The following is a 17,222-nucleotide window of genomic DNA, read 5'->3' on the forward strand; positions in this document are numbered from 1 at the left end:
AGAAATCTTTTGGCTCTGTGTCACACGAAAGCATATGGGAAGCTCTACAGGAAATAAATATACACGAAAAGTACATAAATATTTAAAGAAATATCTATACAAATAGTACAAGTAGAAAAAATTCACAAACGCAAAGGCGTGAGACGAGGTGATCCTCTCTTCAAAACTAGCAGCACTGTAGCAGTGATACAGCAGAATGCAAAAGTTACCTTGGTCGAAACAAGTAATCAACATGAGCGGAAAGTATTCAAAGCACTTGCGGTTCGCTGGCGACTTCATTCTGTTCGCGGAGAGTCCGCAGCAATTAAACACTATGATAAAACATCTACACTGTGCCAGCATAGCGGTGGGGCTTGAAATGAATCTGAATAAAACAAAAGTTATGACTCATTGCAGCGAGATGCCCATCATGATAGATAGCCCTCCTCTCGAATACGGCGAAAAGTACATCTACTTAGGCAAACAGATATCGTTTCGTAAAGAAAGAAATACGGAAGGAATAGAAAGAAGAATAGCTATAAGGTAGACAAAAATATTGGGCTCACAAGGAAATATCTAAATCACAGCACCCACTATCAACAAAAACAATTATTACGTACTCAGAATTTTTTCCATGTCTCACCTACGGCTGGCAAATATGACCTCAAAACATAGAACAAAATATAAAGCACGCAAAGAAAAATGGAGAGAAGTTGCTTAGGCATAAAGCTGAAATACAGATGGAACGTTGATATCCACCACAAAACAGTGGTAATTGATGCGTTATCATTCGCTCTAAAGACTTAAGTGGAAGTGAACACGTCACATGGCCAGATACCGAGATAAAAGGTGGACAACAACTAGTGTCAAGTGGTCCACGAGAGTCGCGAGTGAGCGGTCGGCCGTGCGTCAGATCGTCAGATACGCCGACGAACTGGTGAAGACCAGTCAGAAAGGAATGTTCGTTAAACACTAATTAATTGCCTACTTGCATTTGCACACAAGTAAACAAATGGCCGCGACAAGAAGGACGCAAAGTAAGCGGAACTAAAATGTGCGGTTGTAAACCGTGCACTTATCATTAATTCACTTACAATAAATTAAAGTTAATTTAACTTTTATTACAATATTATAATTATAATTTGAATTAAATTAAGTTCTGTTTATTACGTGTCACAATTCTTATCTTATAAGAAATATGTATGTTGGAATTTAAATAAAACTTTGTTATTATTATTATTATTTATCTATTTTGGACTCTCGCCTCTCCCAAGGCTTAAAAGATTTATTATTATTATTATTCTTTATTTTCGTTAGCCTTTTTTGGTAGCTGGTTCGAAACACACTTGCGGACCGAAATCAAGCAAATGCAGCATGTCTATGTGGACGGTGGTGGTGGTGGTGCGTAACAAAAGCTTACTTCGTCCCATTTCATCTGCAAGAACCTTCTGACTACTATATTATTATTATTTATCCATTTTAGACTGTATTATTATTATTATGTACTTTATTCTTCTCAGCTTGGTAGCTGGTATGAACCACATTTACGGATTATTATTATTATTATAACGGTTTAATTCATTTACCTAATGAAAGCACACGTTCGCCAAGTTTCGGTGCGAAAGTCTATTCGTCTTCACTCGAGTAGCCCTAAGCGTCTAACGAGGCAGAGACCTTTAGACAAATTACTAAAACCAATAAATAAAATCAGCCGATGTTTAAGTTCACTAGCTTTGCTGTTCGGACAATTGACTATCCAAGCTTACTATTCGCACATTAGGTAAGGTAAAATGAACTAATTTATGTAATTGTTCATATTAATTTCCTGACCATTCATAAATAGGTCTTTATTATTAGCCAGCTCGTCTTAATGGCCGACGCAGTTTTATATAAACTAGAATAATAAGAAAGGGCCTAACGTGCACTGAAGCTTCATTTAGGGTCAGGTAAAAAAACTAACACACTAAAGTACCGACCACAAAAGCAACTAACAGCCCAATATGCCAAGTGTTGTCTAATAACACAGTGTAATGAAATGTCGCAAAATTCTGGTCTGTTAGGCCCTCTATTTTTGCAAAACGTCTAACAGACCAAAAAGTCCTTAGATCGCCCTGAAACCTGAAAAAAATTCGCTGTTTTCAACTATGTAGGTGTATAAGTTAATTTGCCCGAAAATGGTCTGTTAGGCCTTTTGCTTTCCCAGTGTCGACTTAATAAAACCTTACGCTTACAATATACCCTTAGGTATTGTTATATGGTTGCTGTAATGCTGAACAAGGTTTGCAACAAGGAGATTTTGTAATCCATATTCCTGATTGTATACGCAGCGACCTTTGTCCGTGCTGTCGCTGCCTCCAGTGCGTTGGTTTGAATCCTGAAGAAAAGGCCAAAGAAAAGTCCAAAGAAAAATCCAAAGACAAACAAAAAGACAAACCTAAAGAAAAATCCAAAGAAAAATCCAAAGAAAAACCCAAAGAAAAATCCAAAGAAAAACCCAAAGAAAAACCCAAAGAAAAACCCAAAGAAAAACCCAAAGAAAAACCTAAACAAAAACCCCAAAAAAAATAGATTTAATTGCAACACACGCTGGCGACGGCGACGGCAACGGCGACGGCGTCGGCGTCGGCGTGGTGCCGGTGCAACTTCATTCGAGCAAATTGTATGGTCGAGAGGCACTGCGAGGCGTGAGTATGACTTATTCCATTTTGCATAAGCATGTGCAACTGAAACTTATTTAAATAAAACAACTGGTTTCTGGAGATACTCTTTTAATACTGGTGGATTTTTCAGGATTGCGCAGCGAGGCTTTAGAACTGCGTGAGCCACGATGAATGTGGCGCTTCTGACCGTAGAGTACACAGTCTGTGCTGACACCCGCTGTAGATGTTCAATAGAAACATACTAATCGTGCCGTTATACTGAAATAAAAGAAAAAAATATGAGACTACCAAACAATAAATATTTCTTTATGTAAGTAACGAGGAAGAAGGTCTTTAGATAATTTTGTTCTTTTCTTTGATAGCGTTGTCGTGCTAATAAATGAATTTGTACTTCGTAACAATTACTTAGGTTATCATAGCACACGAAATCGTTTACGCCGCGGCGGCAGGCCTACGTACGCATTCCCTGAGTCGCTGCACAAGGCGCTCATTGTTCAGTTGGTTCAGTAAGCTACTTATTCAATACAAACCCATTCAACTCAATTGAACTCAACTCAACTCAACTCAACTAAATTCAATTCAAATTAATGCAATGATAATTCTTAAACCGCCGCAACTTGTGAAACATAACAAAAGAATTATGTTGTGAGTTCTGTTGGAGGACTGTGATGTCAGTGAGCAACCTACTCGTAGGTGCGTAACTGTGACTGTGGGGACGGGTTATTACTTAATTATGCATTGTATTGTATTGGTTAATACATAAATACATAAGTTCACGCCCATGTCCCATAGCACAGGTAGGCAGAGACCACGAAACGCCAGTTTACTCTACGCTGACACAACTTTCGAGCCTCACATATATATCAACTACTCTGTAAAGATGAGTGTTTAAGCAGGAAAATGAAAATTCAGAAATTGGAGCTGTAAAAGCGAATGTAATTTATACCGAGCAATAAAGCTTAAAAATTAAAATCACCCTCAAAACTAGCGCCTGATGAGTTGTGCGAGCAATTACTTGCAATGTATATTGCAACGTTATTATTGAAAAGGCATTCTTCAGGTTTGCAAATAAAAACATGCATTCCTGATTTTCTAAATATAAACATCCCCGGGCGTTTAAATGCAATCTTTTAACCAGAATCTTCATTTAATGGCAGTGGGCATATTTTACTGAATGCATGTCAGATGGTTCCATTTGTAGTTTCGATTTCTGCCACACGACTAATTCCATCATGGCCTGGGTAGACAGCTGAGATTCGGCCTAATCGTCATTTCAGTGGCGGTAGATTGTTTTCTTTTATTATAACAAGGCGTATTACAACAGCATTTGAAGACCTCTATTTAATTCGCTGCTGTAGTTCGGAGATGTACTCTTTATTCACTCGACCAGAAGTGTTGATGTGGCGTCTCTATTCGTTCATATCGCTTCAAGTGAGTGACAAAACAGTTTCATAAGACGGCACAGGCAAGGATGTGAATGGACGTCCTATCAGGAAATGTCCAGGCGTCAGTGGCAGAAGGTCATTAGGATCAGACGACAATGGCGTGAGAGGGCGCGAGTTAAGAAGAGCTTCAATTTGAGCCAGTGATGTATATAGTTCCTCATATGTTAAATGACAATTTCCCACTCGTCTCTTTAAATGATATTTCACTGATTTGATAACTGCCTCCCAAAGACCACCGAAATATGGAGCATAAGGAGGAATAAAAATGAAGTTAACTCCTTCAGCGGCAATGTCACCAGATAACGAACTGCTATTTCCTTTTGCCTTCAAAAATTTACCGAGTTCATTGTAAGTGCCAACAAATGAGGTTCCGCTGTCAGAATATATACGCGTAGGTTTACCTCTACGACAAATAGGTTCCTTCGCGTTTGGATACCACTTTCCACTTAACATCAGGTGGAGTGGAGACATTTGCCTGTCATGTATAAAAAAAAAAGACGAAGTCCTGACAAATAGTTTTCACTGGTTAAGTCACCCACCGACTCAATGTGGACTGTTTCGTTGTAAAGTAAACAAAGAGTAAAATATAAACTTTTACAAGTCTGCAGCCACGACTTTGTCGAGACGCTGACATTATGGTTCCTGTGTAATCAACCCCAATACATGCGAAGGGATGACCACCCGAGGCCACTCGTTGTTCTGGTAAATTTCCCATATTGGGATTAATCGGTTTAGCTGTAATGCGACTACAAGCGATACGACGATGAAAACATGATTTAGCCAGGTTACAACCACCTGGAAGGCCAGTATGTATCCCTTATACATGCCAACTAATTTATTTTTGCCTAAAAACACGCTGAGTTTAGTTAGTGGACTTCCTTTCGGTAAGCATTGATTTTTAATTAACATTTCATTCTCAGGAAACAGGACTCTACTTGAGACAGTTTCACAATTAAGTTTAACGCGTTTTGCAATTCGTCCTCACTAAGATGTAAATTAATCGGTGGTTGTTTTTTACAAATATTTATAAATCATAACACGTATGCCACTGTACGTTTAAGTCGCGAGAGAGGTTTGAAAAAAGATTAAAGTCAATTAGAAGTATCGGAGTCTCAGAGGTATTTAATAAAGAAATCTCAGTTTTAGTTTCAGATTTAGCTCTACTGTGGTTGGACAGGTAGGCCACTATCTTGTATCGTGGTTCAAGAATATATAGCAGGGCTGAATACTTCGACCTTTCTTATTTCTGATTTATATTAATGATTTGCCATTCTTTGTTAAGGATCACTGCGAAATAGTGTTGTTTGCTAATGACACATCCTTGATTTTTAAAACAGACAGACTCGACATAAACTATGATCATATTAATGATACCCTCTCTAAGGTAGTTTATTGGTTTAATGCTAACAACTTATTGCTTAGTGCCAAGAAGACAAAATGTGTTAAATTTGAATTACCTAACGTAAAATTGACTAGTTCAAGCATAGAAATAAACGGAGAAAAGTATGGCCTTGTTAATAAAGCAGTCTTCTTGGGAGTGACCTTAGATAGTAAACTTCAAGTTTCCACATATATTTTCCCTGGCCAGCAGATTAAGCTCCGCTGCATACGCAGTCCGCAGAATACGTGAGCTTACCGATGTTAGTACTGCTAGACTAGTTTACTGTGGTTACTTCCATAGTATAATGTCCTACGGGATTCTCATGTCGGGTAAAGCGGCAGATATTCAAACCATATTTGTATTGCAAAAACGAGCGATTCGTTCTGTGTACCGTCTAGGCTCTCGGGTTTCTCTCAGAGAAAAGTTTAAGGAGACTGGTATCATGACTGTGGCATCACAGTAAATTTACTCAAATATTTTATATGCCCGTAAAAATATACATAATTTCAATAAGAAAGAAGATATCCATAATATTAACCTTAGAGCTAAGTCCAAAGTCATGGTACCACGATTTCGTTTAACCAAGGTAAACGACTCTTTTATGGGGAACTGTATACGTTTTTACATTAAAAACTACATTAAAAATATTTTGATCGAAAAATCATATTACAAAATTGAAGACTACGTGTTAGATAAAGATGTATAGAAAGACGACACGGCTCCAGAATCCACACAAATTTGATTCAAAGTGTATTCCATAGCATTTAAGTTTATTTAAAAAGAGCAATCCCTAGAGTTTCTTGCTCGTTCTTCTCAGGGAGGTCAGCGTAGTGAACGAGCAATAGCTTAAACGTGACGTTTTCAAGTGTAAATTTATTTTACCTATGGAATAAATAATCTTTGACTTTGACTTTGACTTAGAAATTAGGTCCGGACCACCATAAATTACACTTTTGAGTTTCACTTACTCCAATTTCCAGAGACACAAGGTCGGCGGGATTAAGATGTGTGGGAACATGTCTCCAGGTACAATTAGCGTTAGTTTTTTCGACTGTTTCTGCTACCCGATTACGTACAAAAGGTTGCAGCTTACTTGGCATCATTTTCAACCACCCCAGCTCTATTGTAGAATCGCTCCAAAATGTACTTACTTTGAATTAGTACGCCAAGTGAATCAATAACTTTTTCATACAGCTTCACTCCAACCAAGGCTGCACAAAGCTCGAGCCGAGGAATTGTAGTTAGCTTAATGGGAGCCACTCTGCTTTTTGCTGTAAGTAAACGCACCAAACCTTCGTTATTCTTATTAATACACCTTACATACTTACACGCATCACACAATAATTATATATATTAGTAATTCTACCACCTGCCAAGAGTTACATAGAACTAGGTGTGGGATGCGTAAACTATTCAAAATAAATAACCGTTCGACAATACCTTTCCATGTCTTAGCGACATCTAGCGGTAAATAGTCGCCTCATGATAAATTGTGCAACAAAGTTTTTGCATTATTACTTTGATTAGAGTGACACATGGAGTTAATAGACCTAGAGGGTCGAAAATTCGGGATGTTACTGACAGAACTTCTAGCTTTGTTACATTATTTGACTATGACATGTTACTTATTGAAAAACAGAGCACATCAGAATCTGTTAGCCAGTTAAGACCCAACGGTTTACTTGACTCATTTGAACCCATGTTTAAATTTACCGATGAACTTGTGACTTGGTCTGACAAAACCAACAAAAGCCAACTCAGTAGTGACCTTTCGGCGGATGTTAGTGACGTATGATATTATATCCCCGCCTGTGAGCAGATCGTCGACATATAAATCATGGAGTATAATGTCAGCAATCCTCTCATCCTTACAACCCAAACCAACTTGCTTTAAGCACAGAGTTGCTAAAAATGGTGCACTTGCGGCATTACATGTCAGTGTTTAGTTCATAGGTTTTGATAGGCTCTGAAGAATTCTCTCGCCATACTATTCTTTGTAAGTATCTATCGTCAGGGTGTACGATCACCTGCCTATACATTTTTTCTACATCTGCTGAGAGAACGTATTTATGTTGTGTGAATCAAAGAAGTATAGACAATAAGTCGTCTTGTACAACTGGGCCTACCATTTGTAAGTTGTTGGGTGAAATTTCCGAAGTTGTAAGACTGCTGGCAATTCGTGTAGATTAGTTAGAAATAGTGTTTTATTATATTGTATGTATGTTATTCCTTAAGATATATATTATATGAGTGCTTTATTGTATTGCTATGTATGTTAGTCTGTAAGGTATGTATTTATGGGTGTTTGTAACCTGAATACAAATAAATAAATAAATTAAATAGAAAAATTATACACAGCTCTTAATTTTGTTGTTATGCTGTCCTCACGTAGCACACCGTCATGTGGAATAAATATTAACAGTTGTTTTTAATTAATGTAACATTCAGACATGTGTCCATGAAATATACTCTTTCATAAAATCGCAATAAAGAGTTTTCAAAGCTGGCTGATTTTTGGATCCTCGTTCAATAGATAGAAGTCAATGTTGATTGTTTGAGTGGTATCCTAACACAAAACCGACCTCTTCTAGTTTAGTAGTGTTTTGGACAAAATGTTCTTCACACTTAGTTTGTTTATCAGAATATGAAGATGACTGATTGGGTACTTCTTCCAATTCCCTGAAACGCGATAAGAGATTTTGAATGTCATCTTCGGATGTGGGATCGTGTGAAGAACTGACATTACAACTTGCAATGTTAACTGTAACTGACGGTGAACACGATACTTGGCCACTATTAATCAACGGACCTGAAACTAGCCACCCTAGCCTAGATTCAAACAGTATTGGTTTACCCTCACCTAAATTGATTTTTTGCAGCCCCAGTAGGTCCCAGAAAACATCTGTTCCTATTATTAAATCCACTGACGATGGCGTGTGGAAATAAGGATTAGCTAAACAAATATCGCTTGGAATACTTAAATTATTTATGGATAATTTCTCATATTATTAAAAAGGATTGACGTAGATGGTAGAATGAAATGCGTTGATTTAAAGAGACATGTTTATTGTTCGGTCTTCAGAATATATGTGAGAGCCGCGGACGTGCGTGATCGAGTGATTTGCGTGGTGAGTAGTTTAGTTACATTCGACTTGTGCTACAGAAAATTTACAGCGATTTTTAGTGCATGAGAGCAACCACAGGTAATATCTTTAGTTTTTAAATTAGGTTTAATCATTGGTCGAACAATAATAACCAATTTTGCGTTTTGAAGTTGTTGAGGTTCTATACCCATAAATCATAGATTTATACTGGCCGCTTAGTTTTGTTTATAGCTGTACGATGACAAGCATTTTTTTCTGTTTTTTTCTCCATCGTCTAAATATGTGGTTGTTCTATTTCTGTTCTGGTGAATATATATTATCGTCTTCTTCGCCATTCCAAACATGGTAGCAGAGCGCGGCTTGTTGAAAACCTTTTACCACTAACCTGGCTTTATAAAGACCAGCCGATTTCTTCTTGTACACCCATTTTAAATCTAGTACCTCTTTTTCCCATGGTTCATTTACTAGAGTCCAAGTATTATTTTTCACTAGACTGTTCATCTCACGGTTCATAGCCTCTTTCCATTGTTTAGCCTCATCACACGTAGTCGCCTCCTAAAAAGTATTTGGCACCATCGCGTCACAGTAATTAATGGTCATACAGTAGTAGCCAAATTCTTCATTAAATCGATGTGGCGCTTTAATTTGTCTCTTAGAAGTTATCTTCTCATTATTCATTATCGCTTCTTTACCACTATTATTAGGTACCGAGTCTTCTGTTTCAATTTCATATAGTGTATCTTCCCATCTTTTTTATTTTCCTCTTCATTATCATCAAAAGCAATAAGCTTAACATCTTCCTCAATTATATCCACGGGTCTTGCAACGACAACTCTATTATCGATCAATACTTTGTACCCAACATCTGCATATCCTAGTACCTTTTGTCTTATTTTGACGTTCGTCTTTCTTCAGGTACTCTTACATAGACTTTAGTACCGTACATTCTCAAGTATTTTGCAGTTGGTTTCTCATGAAAAGCTATTTCAAATGGTGTTTTTCTTTCTTAGATATTTGTCATTATACGATTTTTTAAATAAGCGGCGGTATTGACAGCTTCTGGCCAATAACGTCTGCCAACCTTTGCTTCAGCCATAAGACATCGTGCCATATCCATTATCGATCTATTATATCTTTCCGCTGTACCATTTAATTCATGAACATATGCTGGGCAAGGTTTGCTTATTATTTCTTTTTCTCTTGCGAAATGAAATATTCTACTATTTATGTACTCCTTTCCGTTGTCACATCGTATGTCTTGGATCATTTTCCCTGTAATATTGTGTATTTGATTAACGTGTTCTATGAATCATTTATAAATTTGTTCCTTGGATTGAATACAATATACTCTCGCTAACTTGCTATAATCGTCTATAAATGTCAAAAAATATTTTTCTCCTTGGTATACTGTAGTTCTATGTCGTCCGTTAACATCCGTGTGTACAATATATAATATATCTTCTGCTTTCGTCCTGTTGTTGTTAAATGGCAAATTGTGCATCTTGTTTTCGACGCAAATAGCACACTTCATATAATCCGTTTCTATTTGTTTAGGTAATCCCTCTAATATTTGGTTTTTACACATTATGTCAAGATAATAGAAGTTTATATGACCAAATGTTCGGTGAAGCTTTTCTTTCAATGTCATACTACAGTTTGCTGCATTTGCGCCTATTTTCTTACAGATAAAACTGCTTACTTTGTAAAATCTACCATCTTTCTTCTCAATTGCTATCAATTCTCTATTCATGTTATATACTTTCGATGAACATCCTGTCGAAACTATTTTGTGATTATCCGTTATTTTCGAGTAACTTAACAAGTTAGCTTTCATCTCTTTTACATAAAATACTTTGTTTATTATCACTTTGTTTTTGTTCCTATAAACAAGAAAGTAAGTTGTAATGCTTCCAACCTTTGTCGCTTTCAATACTCTTCCATCTCCAACCCTTACGTTTATTGGTTCTTTTAATGTCACATAATTGTCGAAATATTCGTGAGTATTTATTATATGGTCTGTACATCCATTGTTTAAAAGCCAATTTCTTTGTCCTGCCTTAATTGGAACATCTTCACTAATCGTCGAATTGTTCACAATACATGTGTAGAAGCTCTTTTTATAATATTCCATGTTATAGTAATTGCCTTTACCTCTATTTGGTGCAAAATTGTAGTGGCCACGTTCATGACCACAACTTCGAGCATAATGTCCGCGTCCGCGACCGCGATTTCTGTTCCAACAATCTCTTTAGATATGCCCTGAACTTTTCCGCAAGTAAAACATGTACGCTTATTCTCCGATACCACTTTGACTTAGTTAGTTAGTTAGTTCGAGATACTTGGCATTTCTTCGCCTACATTTTGGATTTTCTTCATTCTTATTTTACTTTTTAAATATTCTACGGTTCTTTCTTTTTCTGGCAAAACATCTATTAAATCGCCAATGCAACTGTAATTTCCGGGCATTGCTTTTAACATATAGTTTAATATATCATGGCGCCGGCCTTTTTTAATCGTTGACACATCGTTCGAATTCATCGAAGAAAATATTAGTATCCGAATATTTCGCTAGCTTCATACTTTCTAAATTATTTCTGCACACGATCTGTAACGCTGTAGATTACTTTAAATACATTTCGTTAAATTTTAAAATAATTTTGTATGCTGACTCTAGCTCGCTGATATATTCCAACTGTTGATTGGTAATCGCGCTGTACATATAATTTGTATCTTGCACATTCTTTTCATCCCACTGAGTAGCGTCATCTCTTTCCATTTTTATTCTAATAACTACTTCCTTACATTTCTTAAATTGAAGAAATTTCAATAGTCGAATTTTCCAATTTGCGTAATCCGTTCCGCCAAAAATTGGTTTTACTCATTTTACTTATTTGTTTTTCATTTCTTAGTCAAAAGCTCTGCTACCATGTTGATGATAACAAACCACCAATGTTCATGATACGTATTCACCTGTTGCTAGGATGCAAATTTTGAAACTACTTTTCTCGTACTGTTGCCAATTTAACTTACATGTGCATCAAATGGATGTAGAGACTGCATTTTTGAATGGTAAAGTGTGTGATAAACAGCCTCTTGGTTATGACGACGGTATACTGACAAAGTGTACAATCTGTATAATTCTCTTAATGGTTTAAAAGAAAGCCCACGTGCTTGGTACGAATGCTTACGTTTTTAATTAATTAATGCGTACGATTTTTTTATTGAATCATTAATCAACTAGTTAATTAACGTCTGTGCGTTTTGCGGTAAGACTGTAACACTGGTACTTCACTTCAGTATTCGAAATCGGGTTGCCCTATTCTATTGGCATCTCCGTCGCTCACGCGAGAATCATAATTATTTTGGTGCATACGACGAAGTGAAATGATGTTGTAATATGTTAATCGATATCATCGAGTCAGTGCACGGCTTAACACTATTTATCTTGCCCACATGCACATGACACACTCACCGATGTATTTTTGTTTTGGTTTCGCCTCAAATACTTCAGAGCCGATCTGTGGGTACTTATATACTAAATCTATGACTCAGACAGATATTGTTCTTTTGTTTTCAATGTCAGTTTGTCAATCAGCGTTGCTTCAGTAACTTTTCAGAATAAAATATAGTCGAATTAGATGCGAACATAGTTAACTTGGGGAGGTAATGAATTTCAAGATGGGAACAATACTGTCTTTTTTCCTAGATTCAGAGATTATGTTGATCTAATGTTTAAAGACAGACGATGACTCTTGATGAGAAAGGTATTCGATGCGACTCACTGCTGTTTCTCGTACAATGACCTCTATTCGCTGAAGGAAGGTTCATTTTTAAAGACATGTTCCAGAATGAAATTACCGCATACGTGGTGACCTGTAAACAAGTTGAACCATTACTATGTCTGACTCTTAATAATCAATATGAAAAATCGAAATCCTTAAAAACACATTTCGCACTCCTCATGGAAGAATGGCATAAGTAAAGTTACGTCGAAAATATTTATTGCTTCATTGGATACAGAAAAATATAGACCACATCCTCTCCAATTCTTGTAACTCTATCGGCTAATATATTGTCGATACTATATACCCTTGACACAGGCCTCTTCAATTACAAAGTTACTACTAACACAAAATAAGAGCTATTGTCTAATAATTTGTAATCCTTAATACATATAAAAGATAATTTTAATTAACCAGGTTTGTCTGATTATTTTTTACGTAAAACATACAAATCCTAATTAAAAATAATATTAAAATGTATCCACAGAAATGCTAAAAGGAAAATAAAAAAATAACTCCTATGTATATATTATATTTAATAGATTGTTCACTTTGACTCAGAGACGTGAGCTTTGTGTATATAATGTGTATGTCTTTATGTCAATGTCTACTTCAAATGGTTGAAGTAGGTTGAGACTTGCAACTAGGTATTTATGTACAGTTAATGTGTTTTATCAATAGCTACTAACATACGTATTAGTAATAAACTAAAGATTAGTCTATCTGTGATAAATCTCCAGTGCAATCGAACAATATATAATAACGTAACGTAATCCAAATAAAAATATTTAATGGAGTGTGTGTGGAGGTATGTGCGTTGTCTCCGGCATTTGTTTGACAAAACTCAAGCAAAAGGAGACAGTTTCAGTGTGTTGTATGTTTGTGAGGTGTTCTTGGACTGTTATATTACTATTGATAAAATAAAATTAATATAACGCTATCATTGACTTACAATTATATGGACGTCGGGTCCGCGCTAAAAAGTGTCCGAACTTATAGGGCGTATAAATCGTATACAGAACGTATAAAAACAAATAGAATAATAAAAAAAAATTAAAAATAAATACTAACGCTATAGAGGAAAATAAATGAAAATAAAAAAACAAGTAGAATAATAAAAAATATTTCAAAATAAATACTTACTTCCCACTTTGGTAGCAGAGATGCGAACCGCAGCCGCAGGCGGTGAGCTCTGAGTCCGCCTACTATACCGCTAGACCAATGCGTACACATCTTGTACTGGCAAAATAACTGTATAGATTTCGGAGTCGGTTGTTTATTCGGTGTAAACAAGTTGCGACGAAGTGGGTATTATTAGCAAGATGTTATTTAAAAACGACGGGTGCAACCAGTCTCCTTGTCAAAAACACTTGTAATCCTGTTGTTCCAATTATTTGCACTTCACACACTGATTATACAGGAATAAATTACGAAATGATGTTATTTATCATCCTTTCGTAATCGAAGGCACACACAGTTTTAATACGTACAAAGTGAATTTGTAACCGATGTTAAGCACTAAAATCCCTTACAAGTACTAGGTATTTCACAGAGATAACAGTTTTCGTGGCGAATTGAATAATTATGAACACTTACAAAAATACATAGACTTGAAAAATTTAAAGTAGCTATTTTTAAAAGATTAAATTAACACAGGGCGATGTTCGGTAGGCGAATCACCTTCATTAGCCTTATACCATTCTTCCATGAGGGGTGCGATTTCATTGTAGTTTGATTAAAATACGACATATTTTTGCGATTACAGGAAAGTGACGGCTGCCTGATTGACCATCGTGACACACCAGGTGCAAGCACCCTTGTACCAAAAAAATTAAGCCATTGTGCTTGCTCTCCGTGGACGACATGGGTCTACTTATTAATATGTATAGGTATATAACCAACACACGACACATGGCTACACTGGACAATGTCGTTTCTAATCACAACAGCCACACCGTTAAGCCTGAATCTAATCCAGCGATGCGTTCTCTATACCTATATTATATCTATAACGTGTATGTTGGAAAGGGGAACGAATATGTTGAATTAAAATACGAAGTTACTTAAATCAACCCTGTTTTATTAGTCTGTAATTTTTACAGATTATAATTAATTATCTAGAATGAATTATCCGAACTAGTTTAGGACAAGCTTCACAGCTAGGTGAACATATGTTAGAACATATGCACCGTGTCACTGCTCCGCTGCGCGCTGCATTTATACCGTTGGCACAACAAGCCGCCTACTCCTGCACGCGTTGTTTACAGTTTTATGTGTCATTATAGGAAGCGTCCGATGGCGCCACCGTCCTGTACGGACAACAGCGCATCAGACTACACATTTTTGTTCAAAAATCGCCTCCAGTGCAACGGAACACGATGCGTCAATGTGTATTTCGATGTGCTGTTGACTGTACATATTCATGTTTTGATCAAAAATGAAACCAGCTTAATTTCTTGGATTAAAAAATGCAAACTCCACGAACTGTCTTATCATTTATACAAATTTTATTGAAACTTCTTGTATAGTATTAACAAACGGTGCTCATAATTCATAAAGTTTGTACTAGCTATATCTATTACGTCCTTATTACGCATTTTTATTTGAATAAATCTTCTAAATGTACCCGACTTTTTGTTTCCTATTATACCTAATTAGCGTAAGACATAGTGCAGGTACAGTCGTAATTGGCCGATTGACCGTCACGGTTCCAATGCAATGGAAAGCATTCATATGTCATTGGGAAGGGTTGTGTACTAAATAACTTCCAAAAGTTGAAATGTGCTGACATGACTGCTTAATTTTTATTTTTGTTGCTATGAAGATTTGTTTCAGGAACATAATGTGCCTAATATTTCGTTAATAAAAGACCAAAGCTGTGCGGTAACAACTTTACTATATGGACGGCTAAAGCCGAATGAAGCCACCACTTCATTCGGTCACACCTTACGTACAAAAATGCCAGACCACGCCTGACAAAGAACAAATAGCAAACATGTGCTAATAAAAATTGTCTACTTCAAACTATAGGCGCTGTTGCATTTTTGAGCTGCACGTAGGGCCGGGTAATGATCAGATACATTGAGTGTGGATGTCATGAGTGGAGTTAATGGGGCCGCGACATCTTCCTCCTTCGCTGAAAGGTTCCTTTTCAGCGCTGACTTGGAGCAGGGTGCAGCAGACACAGGCGAACCAACAGACGTCGCACACTTCCTCTCGTTGTGTTAATTTCAGCAACCTGCAAAATACCATCGAAACCCGGAAATAGCCTATGGACTCGACCGAGACGCTAACAGAGTGGTGGAACGTCATCTTCTTGAACGAGCTCTAAATCGCCAATCTTTAATCTTTGGTTGTCAGCTTTGTCTTCCATTTTCTTCTTTTTTGGAGTTCGTGTAAAATGTGATGAATCTTCTCAAGCCGTGCGTAACGTGCTAGAGAAGTATCAGCACGTTCCTCCAAGGTACGAGTGGGTAGCGCAGGTAACGGTCGCCTTACGAGAAAGTGCCCTGGTGAGAGATAGAGGAAGTCGTTAAGAGAATAGGATAGGGGATACGAGAGACAACTGTTCAAAACTGCCTCCATTTGCGCATAACGTGGACAATTCTTTATAGGTTAAGTGAGAATTGCTCATAACTCGTCTTAAACGGAATTTGGCAGATTTTACACAGGATTCCCAGATTCCGCCGAAGTGAGGAGAGTATGCAGGAATAAAATTGCACTTTACGCCTTCTTGGGGTCGCAAATTCAGACAAAGCTACGTATTAAAAAAATTGTTTTAAAAAATTTGACAATTCTTTATCAACTGCAACAAAATTACGGCCGTTATCACATTTGTATCATTGACTTTCCTCTACGAGAAACAAATCGTCTGAAAGTCATGATAAAAGTGTCTTTGGATAGAGCACTCACAGCTTCTAAGCGAATGCATTTATATTTCGCACAAACAAATAAGCATAAATACCATTTATTAATTTAGCATCATGGCCCTTTCTATTTACAATTAAAAAGGGGTCGGCATAGTCTAAGCCCACAGACGTAAAAGAAAAGTCAGGAATAGTCGCTGAGGCGGTAGATTACCCATTTTTGGGCATAGCGCTTTAGGTTGGACACGATGGCAGCGTACGCAGTTATTTACAGTGCATAAATAACTAGGACCTGACCACCATAATTCCAGGTCTTGAAGCTGACTGGCAGTGACAACAAGAGAAATTAGATCAGCTAAATTAAAAACTGAAGGAACATATCTCCAGGCGGATGACTCGGTTATTTCATTAATTTCTCCAAAGCGATTAGCTACAAAAGTTTTTGATTTATTTGTGTTTGATTTGAGCCATGCTAAAACTACGCCATTGTCGCACCACCATCGTACAAACGATGTGCGGTGCCCGGTATACATTAGTTAGCGACCTTTCGTTTCCCATGCAACAGCCTGAAGGTTCCGTTATCATTCTCATCTTTACAGCGAATGCAAACACAAGCGGCGTAGGCTCGCTGTGATACGTCGCTGAATGAATGCGTTTCTCTGACATTGGGAGATTAGCAGATTATTCGTCGGGGCATTTGTAAATTAGAAAGTGAACTGAAATTGTTATTTAATTCAGATCATTCATCTGGTGTAATTTGATTGACGTGCTCGTCTCAGTCAACCTTTTGTGACCATAAATCTTGTAAAACAGTTTTTGGCTTGATTATGGGTCAAACACAAAAACTGAACAATAGGAAAAATTAAAATAAAATGTCACTGTTCGTGCTTAATTTTTTGTATTTAAACAATATAAGTAATAATTATTTGTATCTATCTGTCTTTATTTGTTTATTCTGAACTTGTTGATTAACTATTTTTGCTTCCTTGCCAAATTTCTCAAACA

At 36.8% G+C, this 17,222-nt stretch overlaps 1 long non-coding RNA gene across 1 annotated transcript; it reads left to right on the top strand.

Annotated features, from left to right (window-relative positions):
* The first annotated feature begins 2,489 nt into the window (after positions 1–2,489).
* On the top strand, positions 2,490–14,964 carry LOC113238971. Its single transcript, XR_003311149.1, has 3 exons — positions 2,490–2,663; positions 2,770–2,949; positions 14,117–14,964. It is a non-coding gene; the product is annotated as an uncharacterized LOC113238971 (long non-coding RNA).
* Positions 14,965–17,222: the final 2,258 nt, after the last annotated feature.

The sequence above is a fragment of the Hyposmocoma kahamanoa genome, unplaced genomic scaffold (genome assembly GCF_003589595.1).
Source record: "Hyposmocoma kahamanoa isolate Upper Pololo Valley unplaced genomic scaffold, ASM358959v1 98972, whole genome shotgun sequence".
NCBI classification, from domain to species: Eukaryota; Metazoa; Arthropoda; class Insecta; order Lepidoptera; family Cosmopterigidae; genus Hyposmocoma; species Hyposmocoma kahamanoa.